Consider the following 23,081-nt stretch of genomic DNA (forward strand, 5'->3'; position numbering starts at 1 on the left):
TCTAAATAAAACAAATGAATTTATTTACAAAACAGAAACAGACTTAACAGATATCAAACACAGGCATACCAAAGAGGAAACATGGCAGGGAGGGATAAATCAGGAGCCTGAGATGAACCTACACACATAAAAGATAGGTAACCAACAAATAGCTACTGTACAACACAGGGACATCTACTCAGTATTCTGTGATAACCTATATGAGAAAAGAATCTTAAAAAGAATGAATTATGTTTATAACTGAATCATCTTGCTGTATACCTGAAAGTAACACATTTTAAATTTTCAATAGATTGTTTTTAAAAAGATATACTTAGTTGTTAAGGTTCTAGTGACTACACTGAGACATGAGATTATATATCAAATATCCAATTTGAAAACTTGTAAGATTCTCATTTTTCCATGAAGCCTTGGATTTTGACTAAAATTATGGGCTTCATGTGTTAATGTAAAATTGAACCTTTCCAAATTTAGGAAAGCTCCAAAGCGATAAAATTTTGATATATTAATAAATTTCCAGGTTTGACAGTTCTCTGCACTGCTTTCTTTTAAAACATACTGGTTCTTTCTTTGCCCATATAGAGAATATTTTCAGTAATACAACATCTTTAATGCTTAAATTTTTGTTCTCTTTGGGACACAACCACAGATCTTTTGGTTGAAAATTACAAACGTATCTTTCTTATAAACTTGGAAAAATGAATAAGAGTTTTTTTCCTCAGGAAGAAGTTTTAAATGTGATAAATAAAAAGGACAAGCCGTATATGAACACCATTGGTAAGGAACCACACATGTAAAATTAGAGAGTTCATTAAAGGAAGAATGAAAGGGAGGAAAGGTTAACTGAGTAACAGTGAACATCACCAACCTCATGGCCTTCCATTTCCAAATAACCTCCTGACAATCGCAGGATCCCATCTGCTACTCTTTCTCATCTTAGTGGGGAAACCTAATGGGATGTCTTCCAGGGTTCGTGAGGAGAGCTTCCCTAACCTTCAGTCTGGGGAGCTGGTTGGCATCTTTGGGAGAGGCACAGATGGCAGATGTCTTTAAAAAAAAAAAGGTATCTGTCTACTTCTCTTGGTCTCTTTCCCTTGAGACATTCCCTATTCTCTGTTATTTCCTTAGCTTCTTCCTAGCTTTCCACACTTGCAAGGTTTTCTTAGCTCAGAAAAAACTGAAGTAAAGTTTTCCTGGTGAAAACTTTCATTTCTCAGATAGATCTGTTGTGATGTGGTAGATTCCTCTAATGATTTTTAAGCTAATGATGTTCTGATGAGCCTAAAATGTATTTGTAATATTACCTTAAATTTGACCTGTTTTAAATTTTTTATCCTTTTTTTTTCAAGTTACTCTTTGGCTTTCAGTTATTCTCTCCCACAGAATAACAACTAACAATTACTGGAATTCCAAATGTTGGTGATTAAATAGGGTTGTTAACTAAGAAATGAGTTTAGATACCAAAGTATGAATAGCTTTAATATTTCTTTCATTATCACCTAGTTTAACTTTCTCATGTTTTCAAACATCAGAGACCCAGTTTTGCTCGAGATGACAGAAATCTGTACAGAAAAAAATAATACAAAAACTGCTCCCAAAGGGCAGAACTGAAATTAGAATTCTTATCCCCCAGCAACCTTTTAAATGCCCTTCTCTTTTTTTCCCCTTTGCTGGGTTTTGTATTGAGCACTTTCTTTTTCATCTTCTTGAATCTTATTTTGCCCTTTTATTAAAATTTACAAAGCAAAGCATATAAAAAAAATAATTTAGTCGCTCAGTCGTGTCCAACTCTTTGTGACCCTATGGACTGTAGCCCTCCAGGCTCCTCTCTCCATTGAATTCTCCAAGCAAGAATACTAGGGTGGATAGCCATTCCCTTCTCTAGGGGATCTTTCCAACCCAGGGATCAAACCTGAGTCTTCTGCATTGCGGATAGATTCTTTTACCTTCTGAGCCATGAGGGAAGCCCAAGGTATATAAAAAGGTGTGTGTATGTCTGTGTGTGTGTGTGTGTGTGTGTGTGTGTGTGTGTGTGTATAATTACATATATACTTATTATACATATAATATTATAATTATGTGTATATATGTAATTTTTTTAGGTATAAAAAATGGACGTACTATTAACCTTCTTATCCTAAGCTGTCTATAAAAAATACTTCTGGCTTATCAACAACAGTTAAGATTTGCAAAGTGTTCTAGCTAATACTCAGCACTCTTGGGGGAATACCAAGGAAATAGAAGACAGAGCTATGTCTTTTAAGGATATTTGTACAAGAGCCCAAAGAACCTAATAAAAACAAAGGACTAGGCTTGTGCTGAGTATGTCTGTCTCTGCTGCTAGGGCTGCTCCAGATAGTTTTGTCTCTGCACAGAGAGTGTTCAGTCCTGCCTATGGCATTCATGGCAGAAGAGTTGCTGACATTGTCCTCAAAAGTCCAAGTTACTAGCCTGGCCTAGGGGCAGGATTGGATCACCGAGCTCCTGGGGGTCATGTTAAAAGCATTTGCAAAAGGAGATTCCACTTAGATATTTTTAAATTACAAATAAAATCTTGAGTAGTTTCATGTTAATTAAATCATATTTATAAAACTCCAGGGTAGTCTGCTTTTCAGGGAACCCTGTCATTAATCACTTGGCAAAGTAAATCATTGTTAATTTGGTTTTGAATATAGTTTTATCATTGGTAGTAACTCGCTGCTTAACTTAATGATATCATAACTAGAATTGTCAGTACACATGCAATGACACTGGGAAATAAAAATGTAATGAAAATGAGATTGAAGGTTATTGTCTATCCAAGGATAAAATCTCTTCCCTAAATTCTAACCATTTGTCACTTCATTCTACTTTGAGTAAGTAGAGCATTATTTAGAAGAGTTAATTTAGAAGAGTGAAAAATAAATAGAAATTTTAATAGTGAATAAAACATTTTAAAATATAATTTCCATATGCTAGAAATTAGTTTTGGCTCAAAATGTTTCTAATTTCATCCCAGTAAAATGTAAATACTCTGAAATTATGATTAGGGTTTCATTGGTCCAGCAGGTGGAGCAGTTCAAAAACCTATGCTAGCTCCATCCTCAGTTAATAGTGTTGATTAGGTGCATGGTTCCTGTCCTAAATATCTTCCCAATAGAAATAATGCTGAAGTATTCCCTTTTATTTTCACAAAGCAGCCAAGTAAGTAAATAAGTGTGATCATTGCCGATACTTAAAGCCAACTAAATATACTTTATTTAGTATCTGTATCATTTAGTATACTGTATTATGTATACAGTATCATTTTCTGTGTAATAGAACAAAAGAAAAATTAAATATCCTTCCCAGCCCCCTATTGGTATAATTCAGAGTCCTTCGGTATTACGTTGTTTTGGAAACATGGAATTTTTAAAAAGTCGCCATAGAAATACTCCTTGGTGTAGAGAGAGATACACAGCTCATTACATTAACTAACATGCCAGACTTTTTCTTTATGTAATAGTATAGAGAAACACAATAGAAACACTATGTGCTTTAAAAAATAATTTTAAACTGCATTAACACAGTTTCAGATAAACTTTTTATAAACTCTCTAGTTATAAAAATAGTGTGTTAAAGTGTATCCTAATGTGTGATATAACTTAAGAGCAAGTTGTTATAGTAGCCATCTTCTTATTTTATTGAATCTTGCTTTATAGAAAATATTACTTTTGTAAGTTTGACGGGATTTTTAAGGGGCTTCCCTGGTGGCTCAGATGGTAAAGCGTCTGCCTGCAATGCAGAAGACCCAAGTTCGATCCTTGGGTCGGGAAGATCCCCTAGAGAAGGAAATGGCAACCCACTCCAGTATTCTTGCCTGGAAAATCCCATGGATGGAGGAGCCTGGTGGGCTACACTCCCTGGAATCTCAAAGAGTTGGACATGACTGAGCAACTTCACTTCACTTAATGAAAACAGTACAGTTACCCTTTTTTTTATTTGTTTGTTGATTTTGGCCATATTTCTTTACACTTAACAACTAAGGAATTGTTCTCTAATCTCATTGGTTGTCATCAGACTCTACTAGCCCTCATACATTAGCCATTATTTAGTCTGTGGCTCAGCAGTAAAGAATCACCTGTTGATGCAGGAGACGCAGGTTTGATCCCTGGGTTGGGAAGATCCCCTGGAGGAGGAAATGTCAACCCACTCCAGTATCTTGCATGGGAATCCCATGAGCAGAGGAGTCTGGGATCACAAAAAGAGCTGGACAGGACTTAGCAACAGAACAAGAGATTTATATATCCTGGTCACTTTCTCAAAAGACAGTTTCTTGTCCATTAATTCTTCTGAATTTTTCTTTTTATAGTCATTGTATTTTAAAGAAAAGAACCTATAGTTCAATTAAAGAGTGATTCCAAAGCTGTGACTTCTGTGGTATCACCTCCATAAGTATCTCATGGAATTATTGGGGAGATTAAATTAGTTAATATAGGCAAAGAAGAGAACAGTGCTCATTTGCTCATCTGCAGTACTTAGTGTTAGCTATTCTTGTATTTAGTCATATTTACTGAGGACACACTATGTTCCAGGCATGGAGTATACTGCAGCACACTGATGTAAAGTGTGATCCTTCACACTTATACACTGGCTGATGAAGTTCCAATAATTATGGAACTTCAACATTATTGGAATTACTGAAGTTCCAATAATTATGGATCCTTCACACTCCTTCACACTGGCTGATGAAGTTCCAGTAATTATGGAACTTCATAATGAAATTAGAAAACAAACAAGTTAACAAATAAACATATAAATTCAAAAGTTTATAAATGAGTTTAAAAAAAATAAGGCAGGAGTCTGAAGATAATAGAGAAGCCTGTTCTTCATAGAACAATTGAGGAAAACTTTTCTGAGCACATGATATTTGAACAGCGAACTGAGTAACATGAAAGAAAACTCATGAGAAAGCCTTGGGGGAAAAAATTCTAGGCAGAAGAAATAGCAAATGGAAAGGTCATGAGCTACTTGTCAGGGAACAACAGGAAAGGCTGGTTGGCAAGAGTGGGCAGGGCAGGGCTGAGGTGTCTTTGGCCTGGCTGAAGAGTTTGGAGCTTATCTCAAGTGTTAAGAGAAGCCATTGGAGGAATTTTGATCAAAAGAGTGATGTAACATTATTATCAGATTGGCCAAAATGTTCATTTTTTTTTTTCCTGTAAGATATTCCTTTTTTTTTCTTCAGGAACATATGGTGATTTCATTTGAAAGATCTTGGCATTCTGGATCACAGTGTCATTTTCTGAGTTTTCCCTCCTAGATTGTTCTACCCCTATTCCCTTGTTCCCTCTGCCTTTCTCCCCAGGTTAACGTTTTACTTGAGGCCATGGCTCTAGGTTTTAGCCTACCGTGGGGGAATGACAAAGTCTGTAAAAGTAATGATTCCCTACTGCCACATTATCCTACCTCCAAATAAAAAAGCACTGCGGTTCTTTAATGAGACATTACCCTGGCTTCCAGACCAATGTCTGTGCTCCTAAGAGCACTCATCTATTCATAGTTGTTAAAAACCACTTAGTAATTAGAAAAAATCATAAAGTAATTATGATTCGTAATAGTGATTATGGCTGGGTGATTACTCCTTCACTAAGATGCTTTGCAAATGGATTAGCACTTCGTTGAATTAGAAGCTTTGGCTTGAAATCTATGAGGAGGCTATATTAGTAAGAAAAATGTCCTTTCTTTTGGGACTAAGCAGAAAGCTGTAAAACAGCCAGAAAGCCACTGGAACCTGGCTGACAGAAAAATCAGGCAAACCAAATTGGCCATTTTATTAAGCATATATTCATCTGAAGAAATTTTCTTCATTCAATTGCAGTTAAAGCTCTGGTCAATTTAATATGTTAATAGTTCATTAGTCATTCCAGCTCTCAATTGGGCTATGATATATAGTAGTTTCTCTTCCTGAATAATTAGGTAAATATTACATTGCTTAACATGAAGCTTGGGAAACGGGACCATATTAAAGTCTCGGTACTTGCTAAATTCAGCTTTTCAAAAATTAGTGTTTTTGATACACAGATAAAGCATTGTTTCATTTTGATTTCTGATGAGGAAATAAATGACTGTACCTTTATTTTCTGCACTTTTCTAATCTCTTCCTTCCTGTACTTCAGTTTCTTCTTTGCCTTCCTTGCTAGTTATACTTTCTCTTGCTTGTCCTTCATTTTCTCTTATCTGGAAGCTTTTCTGTTCTATGCCTGTTACTGTCCTACAGATATTCTTAAATACACATTTTCAACAGACTAGCAAATATTTACATAGCACCTATTGTGTTAGGTGCAAGCGGACAATGCTAATGAAGATGCAGTCCCTGCTTTGAAGAAAGGAAGAGGCCTATGTCTAAGAAGTAATTCTAGTTTGATATTAACTATTTTAAAAGTGTAAGCTGTACCAGCATGTCTAGAGTATGCTGAAAGTCTAGTTATTAAGAACATGAGCTTTAGAGTCACACAGACCTGACTCTGTCATTTTCTAGCTATGTGACCTTGGGTTAGTCACTTAATCTCTCCAAGCTCCATGCTCCTCTGTAAAATGAAGAAGAAGATTAAATAAAAGAATATGTGTAAAGCCTCAATCAATAGATTACCTGCCATATGGTAATCATTCATATCTAATATTGCTAGTTTTCATTAATATTAATATTTTAATATTGATAAGTTCTAGTAATTGATTTATTATAATTTATATAAACCATAGCTATATAGAACAAACATCATTATTCTCTCCTATTCAGAAACACCTTATAAGGGATTTCCCTGGTGGTCTGGTGGTGAGGATCTGCCTGCCAATGCAGGGGACACATGTTCAATCCCTGGTCCAGGAAGATTCCACACACCACAGGGTAACTAAGCGCTTTTACTGCAACTACTGCAGCCCATGCACTCTAGGACCCTCACACCTAGAGCCTGTGCTCCACAAGAGAAACCACCATGATGAGAAGCCCCGCTTACTGCAGCTAGAGAAAGCCCATGCACAGCAGTGAAGACCCAACACAGCCAAAATAAATGAAAACATGAAATAAAACAAAAACCTTATACTATCAATTCAGATTCCTTACCATGCCATATGAGACTCTTCAGAGCCTAGCTCTAGTACCGACTGGAGTAGAAGTAGCCTCCATCTTCAGCTGTGCCTCACCTTTCTCCCGTTAGCCTCTCTGTGGAGCTCTTGCTGCTCCATATGCCTAGTGTGCCTCCCTCCCCACCTCAGCCAGGATAGTTTTCATACATTGGTCAAGACCAGCCCACTTAATCTGTGTGACGCACTAACCAAATACAAAGAAAGCACCAAAAAATCATTGGTTAAGGGGCAGTGTATTCAACAGATATTGTTGGGTAAATTGTATAACATTTTGGAAAAATATTCATTCGATTCTGACTTCATAGCACATACCAGAATAAAAGTCAGATTAAAGATTAAAGCCAAGAATAATGTTTAAATTTCAAAGAGGGAGAGGGGAAGAAGCAAAGGGCAAAGGAATTGAAAAAATTATAAAGAAAATGAATGGATTTTTATATTTTATAAACTATAAAATATATGCATGTCTATAAAATTTTTAAAGCATTAATATTTGTCATTATAATATATTTTAGTTTTTCAAATCAAAAAAAATTGAAAAAAGCAACCACGATGACTCCAATTATAAAATGAAAAGAGGTCATTAAGTAACAACTTGCAGAAAAATAAATTCAGTCTTAACAAATTTTTTAAAAGCCCTCAGACTTCTCAGTGATAAGAAAATATTGATTGAAACAAGAAACAGCAATCTTTTCAGCCTATTAAATTGTTAGAAATTCAAGAAGGATAATACCCATTGATGGTGAGTGTGCTGTGAGCTGCAGCATTCCCAGACACTGCCAAATAGAGTTTTTATTGACTTAAACTTTCTGGAAAGAAATTTGATATCTATCAAAGTTTAAAAAAAAAAAAAAGAACTCTTAAAAGTTTATGATCTGTGGCATTGTAATTCCATTTCTAGGAATCTATGAAACAAGGAAACAAGTCAAAATATATGTACACAGATGTTCATCACAGCATTGCTTATAGTAGGGGAAAAAAACCTGCCAAAGTTTTTTTCAAAATTCACTATCTCTTTAAGAATAATTTATAATTGCTTATGCCAAGTTTTTGAAAGAGAAGCAACAGAAAACATGGGTTTTGTTTCTATTTGTTTTCATATATCCTTATAGGTGAATTCTCGTATGGAGATATTTATAAAGCTTGCCTTGTTAGACAATAGAGGATAACTTACTGATTAACTGCATAGTTTTGAAAAGCTCTTTCAAGAAAAACACCTAACTAGTGATTAATAATTCTCAGCAAACTATAGTTTTCCCACTGTGAGGACTAAAAAATACTTTTATGCTGAACCATTATACATATGGCAGAAGCCTAGAGGAATTTCCTCTCCAGAGATACATTAAAAGCTGAATATCTTTTGATTTCTCAACCCAAAGAAATGGATGTGCCCCATTCTTATACATACATGTATTCTAAAAAGTCATCATTACTACCAAATAAAATGCATCGAGATGGTCTTTATTACGGTAGTATTATTCATACCATCTGCATTTTATTTTAACATCACATTCTCCTAGAAAAGAACTTCACTTATTTCACAATGTTTTCCAGCTGACAATCCAATAGCACTTAAGCATGTCTCAGAAGTTTGATTATGTCAGAAAGTTAGAACTCACTTTGCTTTAAAAACAGAAAACACAATACGAAAGAACCTGAAAGGCAAGAAAAATGTACAAATGTCAGTCTCCTCAGATACACAAATTCTACATGTTCGTATGTTCTAGTCATTATTTTGTATGTAATTCTGAAGAATAATGCAGTTTGGCAGAAGCACTATAATCTGTTCTAAGGATGTTAAAGATTTCCATTGGCAACAGAGAATTGTTCTACATATACTCTCTTCAGCCTATTAAAACATGGGTCCTCCATCCAAACTCTGTGGGTATTTTCTGTTATTTATTAAACAGTGTCAGCAAATTTGTAAGACAAATGCCAAACAGGTGTCATCTCCTGCTGACAGATGAACAAATAAAGTGTCTTGCAGAACCAGGGACTGAGCTGGCAGTGTGCTGCTCTGCTGGACGGAGAGCACAGAAAGGGTTATAACCTTGAACTTCTTTTAGTTATTTTTTGTCAGTGAAGGAGGAAGAGAAATGAGAGAGGAAAGAATCAGTAAGACATAGAAATAAACAGTGAATTCCAAGTAAAATCAGGGAAAAAGGAAAAAAGAGTTAATTGCACTTGAGACCACACTAAAATTGTGTGGATATAGCTTAAAAGCAGAGTGGGGCTTTTTTTTTTTCTTTTTTTATTATTATTATAGAATGGAAATATGCTGTGATGATTATTTAAAATATTTTTGTTAATAAAATTTCTAAATATATGTCTTATACAGGTTTCCGAATTCAAAGAACTTTAATACCATAGAATACTCTTAGAACTGTGCTGAAAAAATGTTTCTTTGATCATTCAGAAGATCTATAAAGATCTTTCAGAGTCTTGAAGCTATCTTTATAAACATCAGTCATCATTACATTATGGATATGTTAAAATGCTAGAGGGCTCATTAAAAAAGAGCTGATAGAGTCCTGATAAACTGAATTTGCTATTTGTAGACCAAAAGCAATGGTTCTTTTGGTTTTAATGCAGGCAGATGTCCACAGATAACCACTACATCATTGTGTCAGTAAAATAAAGCCAAGTAAAATCAAAGGTTTCTCTGTGAAGCACTTTGTTAGAAACTGATTAAACAGTCTTACTTTTCTTATTGAAGCAAGTAGTTGGCTGCTACATCTGAGAATCTGGAAATGTGTATATGCCTGATATATATTATCATGTTGCACTATAGAAGTTAAATTTCAAGTTAATGAGCCCCATATGCATACCAGACTTAAGAGCTATACTTTATAAACTCTAAACACTTTGTTTTCCAGCATTTCAAGCACCAAGGAAATGCAGACTAAGTTGAGAAATTGGGTTAATTTAGCTTACAACATGAGATTGCCTGTGATTGAATAGGTAGGTAAGAACGTAGGTAGGTCAGTATATATAGATATTCCTATAAGATGTTCTGGGGTTTGAATATGACTTTGGCCATAAGAATGCATGTTTGCTTTCTTTTGATTCACACAGAGCAGATGGATGCTTGACTGCCTGCTAATCCACAGCTGGAATGGTTTCAGCAGCTTCCACGTTGCTGGGTTAGAGTGGCTTTTCTAGTGGACTGAGAGGGCAGCAAAAGAGGGATATCATTATTCATCAGTATCCCAGTGGGAGCGCTGCCAGCAGAGATTAATTTTTTCTGTTATGCTTGTAAAACAAGCTCAGGTGGAGTCTCTAATCCTCAGGGCACGGGTGGCAGATCAAGGAAGATGCTACAAAGCTAGTTAATTTTCTGATTCTGGGGGAAACAGAAGCTCTGTTAGATGTATAAATACATGATTGCAAATTTAAGTAGCTCAAATTCAAATGGGATCTTCCCAGACATCTGGTACTGAAAATCTCTATTTTTCTTTGTTGTCTTTAAATATAACTTCTTACAAGTTTGTCCTGGAGCCAAAATACCGGTAACTCTACATATGAGGAAGTAATTAATTTTTTGAGTTAATGACAAAACGCTTAAATTTTACAAACATGAACAAAAGCTTTCTACCTAAAGCAGACTCAAACTTAGATGCCTAAAATACCCACTTAAGTATATTACCAGAAAGATATAGCACTAGCTATCTAATTGGCACAGTTGGTTTGGTGGGGTTTTTTTTCCCCTTAATGTATAGTCAGTCTATTTTTTAATGGTTTTATTTTTATTCTCTCAATATATGATTTCCATGTGACACCTGTTCTCTGTATCTTATTATATGATCCATCAGTATGTTCATAGATTTGAGCAATTAATATAGGCTTCAAAATAAAGTTAGGTGACATTTTTTTTAATAAGCAGAACTTATCCAGTAGGTATTGTCTTCTTAAGAGTATTTATCTTTAAAAGTCCTTTACTACACTTATGACAAAAAATTTTAACTTCTTCCAGGCCCTTGGCACTTTCTGTTGATTGTGTTGGGTCCAAGTAGATGGTTCTTTCTTGTTTGGACATTTGCTTTTGTTTTGAGAAAATGATAAGCAGTTATATGAAGCCCAGATTCAGAAGACTAAAGTTGATTGATGAAGTCAGAGAGTATAATTTGGGGTTGTGAAGTTGATTATGACTACAAGATAATGTGTAGTTCCTAAAGTCTTTCTGACTGAAGTTATAAATTATAAACATTTGAAAGATGTTTCAAAATGTTTTGAATGACAGAGGGCTTATTGAAAGGAATTTATGACTTCTCAGAATATTTATTTTGAAAGCATGACATGCATGTGTTCTGGGATATTTATTTAAAAATCAGTCCCTCCTCTGACTCTAGTCACACTTTGCACACCTTTCTTTTTGTTAACTTTTGGACTTTTGTTAGTAATGAGTCCAAATCTTGTTATTTACTAAGAGCATTTCGTAGTCCAAGAGGAGGTACACATTTTTAAAAGCATTCAGTGAAATGCAAAAACTACCACTTCATGAAAGAGGCTCCTACCAAAAGCACAATGAGAGTCAGGAAGGCTTTCTAGTTATGAAGAAATAGCCAGAGGAATAATGAGAGTTAAGCAAGTCTCCAAGGGACTAGAGAATTAACTGAGGAGTTAGGATGAATCATTTGTTAATAATTTTTGAAGTAGTAATGACTGCTAATAAATTTAAGTAATTGTTCCCTCAATCTGTGTCAAATAAACCAGTTCTTCTTGTTAGTTGTCTATCCCACTCAGAAGAAAATATAATTTAAATACTGTACCTAGTTTAAACTATTCCTAACCAAACCTAAAACCCCACAAATCTGTAGCTTCTTCATTGATATTTTCAGATGGTTTAGTCGCTAAGTCATGTCCAACTCTTGCAACCCCATGGACTATGGCCCACCAGGCTCCTCTGTCCATGGGATTTTCGAAGTAAGGATACTGGAGTGGGTTGCCATTTCCTTCTCCAGGGGATCTTCCCAACCCAGGGATCATGTCATTAATTCTGTAGCTGGCATTTGACTCTCCACATTGTCATGGCAATCTGATTGCAGATTGGAAAAGAATTTCGTGATGCAGAGTTGCAGAAAGGAGTGAGTTTAATAAAAACAAAGAGCAGAGGTAGTATGGACACTGCAAGTGCAGCAGGCCGACAGCTCCTGACAGGCCAGCGAGAGTGGACAGGATGCCGTTAGAACAGTGGGTCAGCTAGTAACCAGTTTTTATAGCCTCAAGGCAAAGAAAATTTGCCCTAGAAGGTTGGCATTAGGTGAATGGTTCAGGTGTTATAATGTGAGCAGTGGGGTGGGGCTGTTTGCCTGATATGGGGTCAGGAAGCATGCTGGTGATGATCAGGGGACTTTGGGCAGTGGTTACAGAGGGGCTCAGTTAGCTTCAGAGGTGACCTTGGTGGTGGGCTCCACTGCTGTCACCTTGGTGCAAGGCCTCACACCTGTGGCCTTGGGCAGGACTCCATGCATAAGGTATACTGTTTCAAGAGAGAATAGAAATTATCTGTTGAATCAGTCCTTTATTTTGGGAGGCTCCAAAATCATTGCAGATAGTGTTTGCAGCCATGAAATTAAAAGATACTGACTCCTTGGAAGAAAGTTATGACCAACCTAGACAGCATATTAAAAAACAGACACAGTACTTTGCCAGCAAAGGTCCGTCTAGTCAAAGCTATGGTTTTTCCAGTGGTCTTGTATGGATGTGAGAGTTGGACTATAAAGAAAGCTGAGTGCCAAAGAATTGATGCTTTTGAGCTGTCGTATTGGAGAAGACTCTTGAGAGTCCCTTGGACTGCAAGGAGATCCGACCAGTTCACCCTAAAGGAAATCACCCCTAAATATTCATTGGAAGGACTGATGTTGAAGCTGAAACTCCAGTACTTTGTTTGGCCACCTGATGCAAAGAGCTGACTCATTTGAAAAGACCGTGATGCTAGGAAAGATTGAAGGTGGGAGGAGAAGGGGATGCCAGAGGTTGAGATGGTTGGATGGCATCACTGATGCCATGGATATGAGTTTGAGTAGGCTCCAGGAGTTGGTGATGGACAGGGATGCCTGGCATGCTACAGTCCGTGAGGTGGCAAAGAGTTGGACATGACTGAGTGACTGAACTGAATTGATCAGAATTTTTTGTAAATTTTAGGGATATCTTCATTTTTCTTCCTAATCAGTGCATATTTTGCTGCTTGATGGAGTAATTCACAGGTGAAAGAAAGTGAAAATCACTCAGTTGTGTCTGACTCTTTGCAACCCCATGGACTGTCCATGGAATTCCCCAGGCAAGAGTATTGGAGTGGGTAGCCATTCCCTTCTCCAGGGGATTTCCCAACCCAGGAATCGAACCCCAGTCTCCTGTGTTGCAGGCAGATTCTTTACCAACTGACCCTCTAGGGAAGCCTCAATTCCTAAGAACACGGATATATACAAGCTGCCATTTCAGTTTCCTCTGAGAACCTAGATTTTTGCATTTCAAATAAATCCAAAGTTCCCGTGGACTATTTAAATAAGTTTTAGGAAAGGAACTTACCACTTAGTGAATAAAAAGCAATAAAATCTAATACATTTGAAATAATACCCTGAGCTGTTCTCCATTACTGGTAGGAGCCATTCAGGCAGTATGGCTGACTTTTTGTCACTTCAGGTGCTGTGGCACAGGTCTTTTCTTCTTCTGAACTCTCAACCCTGGTGATGGGTTTGCTGATTAGACATCCAAGAAGAGACTGAGTTTTTTGTTTGTTTGCATTTGAAACTTATAAGGGTGTATATGAACACTGACTCATTTCAAAAGTTTTACTACTATATTCTGTTAATGCGTTCATTGTAGGTTTTAATTTCTTGATATTGGTAAACTATCCTGATGAACAATCATTTATAAAAATTAAATTTATGTTTGTATTAATAATGATGATACTGTCCAGATAGAATTCTGTGATGCACTTACTATATTTACTATATATTCAAATATACAGATCTGTGTACCCCATTGTCGGGGAAGGCAATGGCACCCCACTCCAGTACTCTTGCCTGGAAAATCCATAGACAGAGGAGCCTGGTAGGCTGCAGTTCATGGGGTCTCTAAGAGTCGGACGCGACTGAACAACTTCACTTTCACTTTTTACTTTCATGCATTGGAGAAGGAAATGGCAATCCACTCCAGTGTTCTTACCTGGAGAATCCCAGGGGTGGGGAAGCCTGGTGGGCTGCCCTCTATGGGGTCGCACAGAGTCGGGCATGACTGAAGTGACTTAGCAGCAGCAGCAGCATACCCCATTGTAGCTTGAAATTCATGTTCTCCCTCTTGGAAAATTGTATTAAGACTTTTAGGCCATTGAAACAAAGATTTACCATAACGTTTTATACAGATAGATAGAATCACTCAATTGGAATTGAGGGCTTTGTACATAATCATTATTATGAAGGCACAGAATTTATATATATCTCAAAATCTAGCTAATTGGAAACCTTGTTGCACCATTGCACTAAGATTGAAAGAATCAAAGAAGAGGCAGTACTAGAAAACTGAGGATACTAGTCTATAGAAAAAGCCACTGAAATCTAGTCTGCTTAAAAGAGAGCCTAATATTTCATAGTACATGGGGAGAAGGAAAAACAGTTTAATGAAGAAAAAGTGTTATCTTAATAATGAAATTAAAAGCTGTGGAGAAAAGTTCATTTACTTTTATATTCAACAGAATTTGAACTTATATCTCAATTTACTCTTGTATCTTTGCTAACTCTTAAAAAGGCTGAATCAAATTTATTTTGTTTGTAGTGATTTTTTGAAGCACACTGTCTTGACACAACTTTCAAAAGACACAATTTTTCTAACCTAATCATATGTTAAGATATAATACTTTTCACTTCGGGTTTAACTTTCAGCATACACTCTTAAAGAAAATAATTTCTTCCAAAAATACACTTATGACATCATCATTATTCCTGATAATCTATTTCAGCACTTTGATATTGAAATCATTTGCTTTTGAGTACTTACAGTATCATTATTCTTAGATATTTTTCTTCAGATGTTAATCAGACTAACTCTACCTCACTTTCATTGCCAGTGGATTTCTCTAGCAAATCTTTCATTGATTTAATTTAAAAATGCATCTTTTCCAAGATGTTTAGTTTTACTTGGCGATCATTTTTCTTATTGTTTTGCATTGTTTTGTTGAATTGATTTTAGACAGTTCAATTCAGTTCAGTTCAGTTGCTCAGTCATGTCCAAATCTTTGCGACCTCATGGACTGCAGCACACCAGGCCTCCCTGTCCATCACCAACTCCCAGAGTCTACCCAAACTCATGTCCATTGAGTCGGTGATGCCTTCCAACCATCTCATCCTCTGTTGTCCCCTTCTCCACCTACCATCAATCTTTCTCAGCATCAGGGTCTTTTCAGATGAGTCAGCTCTTTGCATCAGGTGGCCAAAGTTTGGAGTTTCAGCTTCAACGTCAGTCCTTCCAGTGAATACCCAGGACTAATCTCCTTTAGGATGGACTGGTTGGATCTCCTTGCATTTCAAGGGACCCTCAAGAATCTCCTCCAACACCACAGTTCAAAAGTGTCAGTTCTTCATTGCCCAGCTTTCTTTATAGTCCAACTCTCACATCCATACATGCCTATTGGAAAAATCATACCCTTGACTAGACGGAACTTGTTGACAAATTAATATCTCTGCTGTTTAACATGCTGTCTAGGTTGGTCATAACTTTCCTTCCAAGGAGTAAGCATCTTTTAATTTCATGGCTGCAGTCACCATCTGCAGTGATTTCGGAGCCCAAAAAAGTAAAATCAGCCACTGTTTCCACTGTTTCCCCATCTATTTGCCATGAAGGGATGGGACCAGATGCCATGATCTTAGTTTTCTGAATGTTGAGCTTTAAGCCAACTTTTTCACTCTCCTCTTTCACTTTCATCAAGAGACTCTTTAGTTCTTCTTCACTTTCTGCCATAAGGGTGGTGTCATCTGCATATCTGAGGTTATTGATATTTCTCCCAGCAATCTTGATTCCAGCTTGTACTTCCTCCAGCCCAGCGTTTCTCATGATGTAATCTGCATAGAAGTTAAATAAGCAAGGTGACAATATACAGCTTTGACATACTCCTTTTCCTATTTGGAACCAGTCTGTTGTTCCATGTCCAGTTCTAACTGTTGCTCCCTGACCTGCATACGGATTTCTCAAGAGGCAGGTCAGGTGGTCTGGTATTTCCATCTCTTTCAGAATTTTCCACAGTTGATTGTGATCCACACAGGCAAAGGTTTGGCATAGTCAATAAAGCAGAAATAGATGTTTTTCTGAAACTCTCTTGCTTTTTCGATGACCCAGTGGATGTGGGCAATTTGATCTCTGGTTCCTCTGCCTTTTCTAAAACCAGCTTGAACATCTAGAAGTTCATGGTTCACGTATTGCTGAAGCCTGGCTTGGAGAATTTTGAGCATTACTTTATTAGCGTGTGAGATAACTTCAATTGCGTGGTAGTATGAGCATTCTTTAGCATTGCCTTTCTTTGCGATTGGAATAAAAACTGACCTTTTCCAGTCCCGTGGCCACTGCTGAGTTTCCCAAATTTGCTGGAGTATTGAGTGCAGCACTTTCACAGCATCATCTTTTAGGATTTGAGACAGCTCAACTGGAATTCCATCACCTCCACTAGCTTTGTTTGTAGTGATGCTTCCTAAGACCTACTTGACTTTGCATTCCAGGATGTCTGGCTCTAGGTGAGTGATCACACCATCATGATTATCTGGGTCATGATGATCTTTTTTGCATATTTTTGTGTATTCTTGCCACCTCCTCTTAATACCTTCTGCTTCTGTTAGGTCCATACCATTTCTGTCCTTTATCGAGCCTTTCTTTGCATGAAATGTTCCCTTGGTATCTCTAATTTTCTTGACGAGATCTCTAGTCTTTCCCATTCTGTTGTTTTCATCTATCTCTTTGCATTGATCACTGAAGAAGGCTTTCTTATCTCTTCTTGCTATTCTTTGGAACTCTGCATTCAGATGCTTGTATCTTTCCTTTTCTCCTTTGCTTTTGGCTTCTCTTCTTTTCATAGCTATTTGTAAGGCCTCCTCAGACAGCCATTTTCTCTTTTTCATTTCTTTTTCTTGGGGATGGTCTTGCTCCCTGTCTCCTGTACAGTGTCACAAACCTCTATCCATAGTTCATCAGGCACTCTGATCTAGTCCCTTAAATCTATTTCTCACTTCCACTGTATAATCATAAGGGATTTGATTTAGGTCATGCCTGAATGGTCTAGTGGTTTTCCCCACCTTCTTCAATTTAAGTCTGAATTTGGCAATAAGGAGTTCATGATCTGAGCCACAGTCAGCTCCGGGTCTTATTTTTGCCTATTGTATAGAACTTCTCCATCTTTAGACAGTAAGAGACTGACAGAATTGTTTACTGATGGCTAGAAATAAGTGATAATGTTCAAGTAGGAAGAATGTTTGTTGACATTTTTAATTCTTTGAAATGTTTAAGAATAGTTGCATTATGACTCTTGCTTGTTTGTACACCTTTACAGCAGACTCAGATAATGAATACTCATGTAACAAAAACCTCTGCATAAATAAAGAACATAATTTGGGAAATTTATAATTATAAATGCCTATATTAAAAATACCTTGAATCAGCGAGCTTACCTAATTTAAGAAGCTGGGAAAGGAGGAATAAGCAGAAGATTAAAGATTTGCATTGAAAGAAATGAAAAAGAGTATATAAAGTCAGTAGAGAAAGTCAATAAAACCGAAAGTTAGTTCTTTAAAAAAGTCAACAAAAATGACAAATCTTTACCCAAACTAATTAAAAAAAAAAAAAAAAAACAAAAAAAACCAGAACATTCAAGTCACTTATAACTGGTAACAAAACAGGGGTAACTTCACAAAAATAAAAAAGATTCTAAGGGAATACTATAAACAACTATACGCAAAAAAAGTTGTATAATTTAGATAAAATGGAAAAACTTCTAAAAAGACGCACACAACGAAAATTGACTCAAGAAAAATAGAACATCTAAATTTGACCTTTAACAAGAAAGAGATTGAATTAGTAACTTTAAAACTTCCCATGAAGAAAAGCCCAGGCTTGAATGACTTTATTGATGAATTCTACCAAACATTCTAGCAGTTAATATCAATTCTATGTAAATATAAATTCTTTAAAAAATATGAGAGAACACCTCCCGACTCATTTTATGAGGCCAATATTACCTTGACACCAAAGCCAAATGAGGATATCATAGGTTAATATCATTTGTGAATATAGATGTAAAAATCCTCAACAAAATAGTAACAAACTAAATCCAGCAGCAGAGTAAAAAGATTATACACCATACCATGACCAACTGGGATCTATTCCAGGAATTCAAGCTTTATTTAAATCCAAAGGGCAATTAATGTAATTCACATTTTAATAGAGTAAAGGGGGAGGAAACCACATGATTATCTCAATAGAGGAAAAAACTTTTGTCAAAAATCAAACACCCTTTCAGGATGAAAACATTCAACACAAAGGAATACAATTGAGTTTCCTCAACCTGACAAAGGACGTCTACAAAAATCCTTCAACTGACCGCATGCTGAATGTTGAAAAACTGGATGTTTTCTTCCTAAGATCAGAAACAAGATGAGGATGTCAATTCTCACCATTTTATTGAACATTGTAATGTAGACTCTAGCTAGGGCAACTAGGGAAGTAAAAGGTATTCAGTTCAGTTCAGTCGCTCAGTCATTTCCAACTCTTTGCGACCCTATGAATTGCAGCTCGCCAGGCCTCCCTGTCCATCACCAACTCCTGGAGTTCACTCAAACTCACGTCCATCGAGTCAGTGATGCCATCCAGCCGTCTCATCCTCGGTCGTCCCCTTCTCCTCCTGCCTCCAATCCCTCCCAGCATCAGAGTCTTTTCCAATGAGTCAACTCTTCTCATGAGGTGGCCAAAGTACTGGAGTTTCAGCTTTAGCATCATTCCTTCCAAAGACAAAAGATATTAAAGGCATCCAAATTGGAAAAGAAGATGTGAAACTGTTTCCAATTCCAGAAAACATGATCTTGTATATAGAAAAGCCTTAAGGAATTCACCAAAATATTATTACAGTTAATATTTAGCAAGATTTCCAGTATATAAGAACAATATACAAAATCAGTTATATTGCTGCACACTAGAAATGAAAAATCTGAAACAAAATCAAGAAAGTGATTTAATTTAGAACAGCATCAAAAAGAGTAAAATATTTAGGAATAAATTTAACCAAAGCAGTGTAAATCCTGTGCACTGAAAACTATAAAACACTGTTGAAAGTAATAAATGAAGATCTAAATAAATGAAGAGCTATCCCATGTTCATTAACCAGAAGACTAATATTGTTAAGATGACAATACTCTTTATTTATATTCATCTACTGGTTCAACACAGTTTCTATCAAAAATCCCAGCTGACTTTTTTTCAACAATTGAGAAGCTGATACTGTAATTCATATGGAAAGTGAAGTGAAAGTGAAGTCGCTCAGTCATGTCCGACTCTGCGACCCCATGGACTGTAGCTTATCAGGTTCCTCCGTCTGTGGGATTTTCCAGGCAAGAGTGCTGGAGTGGATTGCCATTTCCTTCTAGGCAAACAGCCAAAGCAGTTTTAAAAAAGAAGAGCAAAGTTGGAAGACTCATACCTCTTGATTCAAAACTTACTACAAAGCTAGTCTAATCAAAATAATGTGGCAAAAGGAAGGCCTTATAGATCAAATGAACTAGAATAGAGTGCGGAAATAAATTCTTATGTTATAATCAATTGATTTTATACCAGAGTGCCAAACCAATAAAATGGATAAAGAATGGTCTTTCCAACAAATGCTACTGAAGTAATTGGATATATGCATACAAGGGTATAAAACTGGACCCCTCCCTCACACCATACACAAATATTAACTCTAAATTAACCATGTAGTAGCTAAAACTATACTACTCTTAGCAAAAAGAAAACAGATGTAAGTTTTCCTCACCTTGGGTTGGGTAGTGGCTTTTTAGATAAAACACCAAAAGTGCAAGTAACAAAAGAAAAAAGTAGATAAATTAGACTTCATTAAAAAAAGTTCTTGTGGTGCAAGTGATACTGTCAAGAAAGTGTAAAAATAGCCCACCAAATGGAAGAAAGTATTTGCAAATCATGTAGCTGATAAAAGACTTGCATCCAGAATATATTAAGAATTTTTCATTTCAATAATTTAAAAAAATGACTCAACTTTAAAGGATATGAATAGACATTTCTCCAAAGAAGATATACAAATGAGTAATAAGCACATAAATAGATGCTTAATATCAGTAATTAATAGAAAAATGCAAATTGAAACCACAATGAGATACCACTTCGTACTCACTAGGATGATTATAACCAAAAAGACCGACAAAGTATTGGTGAGGATGTGGAGAAACTAGAACTCTTCATCCATTGCTGGTGAGAATGCAAAATGATGCTGCCACTTTGGGAAGCTGACTGTTCCTCAAAAAGTTGAGCAGAATTACCATATGGTGTTCCAGTTCCACTTCTAAGTATATACCCAAAGAAATCAAAACATGTTCAAACAAAAACTTACACAGAGATGTTTTATTCATAGCAGTTAAAAAGCGGAAACAATCCAAACTATGAATAGATAAAATGCAGTATATTCTTAAAAATAGATAACAATTAATTTTCACTAGCTGGCTCTAGTACTCCACTGGTTCTCCCCCTCATAACTCTTTTGTTGTACAATTTTCTCAGTAGATCTCTTGACATTGTTTCTTATAAACTTTAAAATAAATTTTTTAACTTAAAAAAAAAGGAAAAAAAAAAAGAAAGGTACTTCTGAACCTTTATAGGTCACCCTTAGTCTGAGCAAGAAGAAACCTATTTATTTGGTTTTAACATCCTCAAATTACCATCTTATTTTCTTTCTCCTATTCACTGCCAAAATAAAAAGTGAAATCTCAACGTGTTTCCTTCTCTTTTCCATCCATTTGTGTGTAACCTCCTGCAATCTGGGTTGGTATTACTCGAATTTTTCACAGCTCCCTGCAGTGCTATTGTCTTTTCTTACTGCTCACTCTCTTTGATCTTTTATAGCATTTGACAGACACAGGTTGCTTCTTGATACTCTCTTCGTCTTTCAAAATGTTCTTTCACATCCTATCCCATTCTTCTTCTTATTGTTTGACATTGGTTCCTTTTCCTGTGTCTAAACTTAGGTGTTCTCAAATTTTTCTTGTTTTCTTGCTTTCCTATGTACTCTGCCAGGTCTCACCACAGTTACAGTTTAAAGTGTTGCCTTTAAATGGATGAGCCTCAGAGCATAGTCTACTCATCTTGACCTCTCTTACAAACCATGGTTCCAGCTTCTGCGTGCTCACTGGACATTCCCACTTCATTGTCCCTCTGTGACCCAGACTCACAGTGTCTCAGTCTTCCTTTTCACTCTTCCCAAAATTCCTGTCCTCATTTTGCCAGTCGGTTGTCTTTGCATTCTTCCACACCTCCAAGATGAATTCCTTCGGGTAATCCATGTCTCCTACTTTTCTCCTCTTCCGTTCCACACATTATGCAAATTACTAAGAGTATTTCTTCATAATTGCTTTCTCAAGTTTCTCGGACTTTTTAAAGATTGTTCACTCTTCAGCTCCTGTCAAAGTTCTCATCACCCTGTTTCAAAACAATTGTGCTCACCAGTCTCCTAAATGATCTTCCTACTTTAGTTTCTATCTCCTCTAATCCACCAACTCATTTATCTGTTTATTTCTTTTAGAACATCATTTGCATCATTTCTCCCCTTAGAAATCTAAAATTATGTAGATTTTAAAGTATTATTTTCTTAACCTGGGTATCCACTTCACAGCCTTCCTTTTCAGTCTGAACCTTCTTACTCTCACCTATAAACATGCTATATGGATGTCAGCTTCACACTTTTGCTATGATTCTCACCTAGACAGTGTGTCTAACATTCATCCATAGCATTCTGGCTCAGCTCCCTCTAAAATATTTTCTTATTTTTAGATGCAGTGGTTGCTACTTTTTCTAAATTCATGACACCAGTGTTTGTTTCATTCATTCATCAATCACTCCTGTATTATCTTGTTATGTTTCTTGTATATTGGTGTATTTTGATATTTCACTTTTAGATTTATTTTGCTTTTTGTATATGTATATCTTAACTCCTGGGAGAAAGATATACAGTAGCTGTTAAGTAGATTAGAAGTATTTTAATGTTTCCATTATGCGTTTTATTTTTTAATTTTTTGCATGTTTTTTTATTGTCATTATAGCCTATAGAAATGCAAATTATTTTTTTAAAAAAAGTTGCCCTAGTAAAAATGCAAAGTTTTAAAGACAGGAGCAAGTTGTAAAAATAAAGTTTGTTTATAGCTTTTAAAGATGGATTGCAAAATGTGACATTTAACCATGCATAATTATTATATAATTTATATAATAACTGCTAATCTCAGTTATTCCCTTTTAGGATTCAAACCTGATAGCCTTGAGATTTTTATTCTTAAGAGGAAAATATCTAAACATTGTTAAGCCATAAAGCATTTTTATTATATCCTTGAAAACTGAGGAATTTTTTTAAGTTTCATCAAAGAACAATTTTTTAAGAACTTAGCTGTAAATCCCGGGAAATAGAAGTTTTCTTACCACTGAAACTATTTTAAGTACAACAGACCTACTGCTACTCACTATTGTAAGATCCCTTAAAATCCAGCTGTCAACCAGGTGGTCATTCTTACAATGGAAAGAATAAGGTATTATTTCTTGTTCATATTTATTTTTGGCAAATGATTCTGTGGTTGCCCTAATTGGTTGAAAGCCAAACATATGTCCATAAGTTTAAGACATTGATATAAATCAGACACATATTCTCAACATAAGGCCTGACAGGAAACACACATAGATCTATGAGTAATTACAAGTATATCTGTCAGTGTTTACATGTTTGCCATCTGCATATGATAAAA

The 23,081-nt window shown here is 36.0% G+C and overlaps 1 protein-coding gene and 1 non-coding gene across 2 annotated transcripts in view; both read left to right on the forward strand.

Moving 5' to 3' along the window:
- ASCC3 (activating signal cointegrator 1 complex subunit 3) overlaps nucleotides 1–23,081 on the forward strand; it is a 341,266-nt gene that overhangs the window by 276,104 nt on the left and 42,081 nt on the right. The window lies entirely within an intron of this gene.
- Nucleotides 3,723–3,794, forward strand: TRNAC-GCA (transfer RNA cysteine (anticodon GCA)). The gene has a single exon. It is a non-coding gene; the product is annotated as a tRNA-Cys (tRNA).

This window comes from Ovis aries, chromosome 8, assembly GCF_016772045.2.
Source record: "Ovis aries strain OAR_USU_Benz2616 breed Rambouillet chromosome 8, ARS-UI_Ramb_v3.0, whole genome shotgun sequence".
Classification (NCBI taxonomy): Eukaryota; Metazoa; Chordata; class Mammalia; order Artiodactyla; family Bovidae; genus Ovis; species Ovis aries.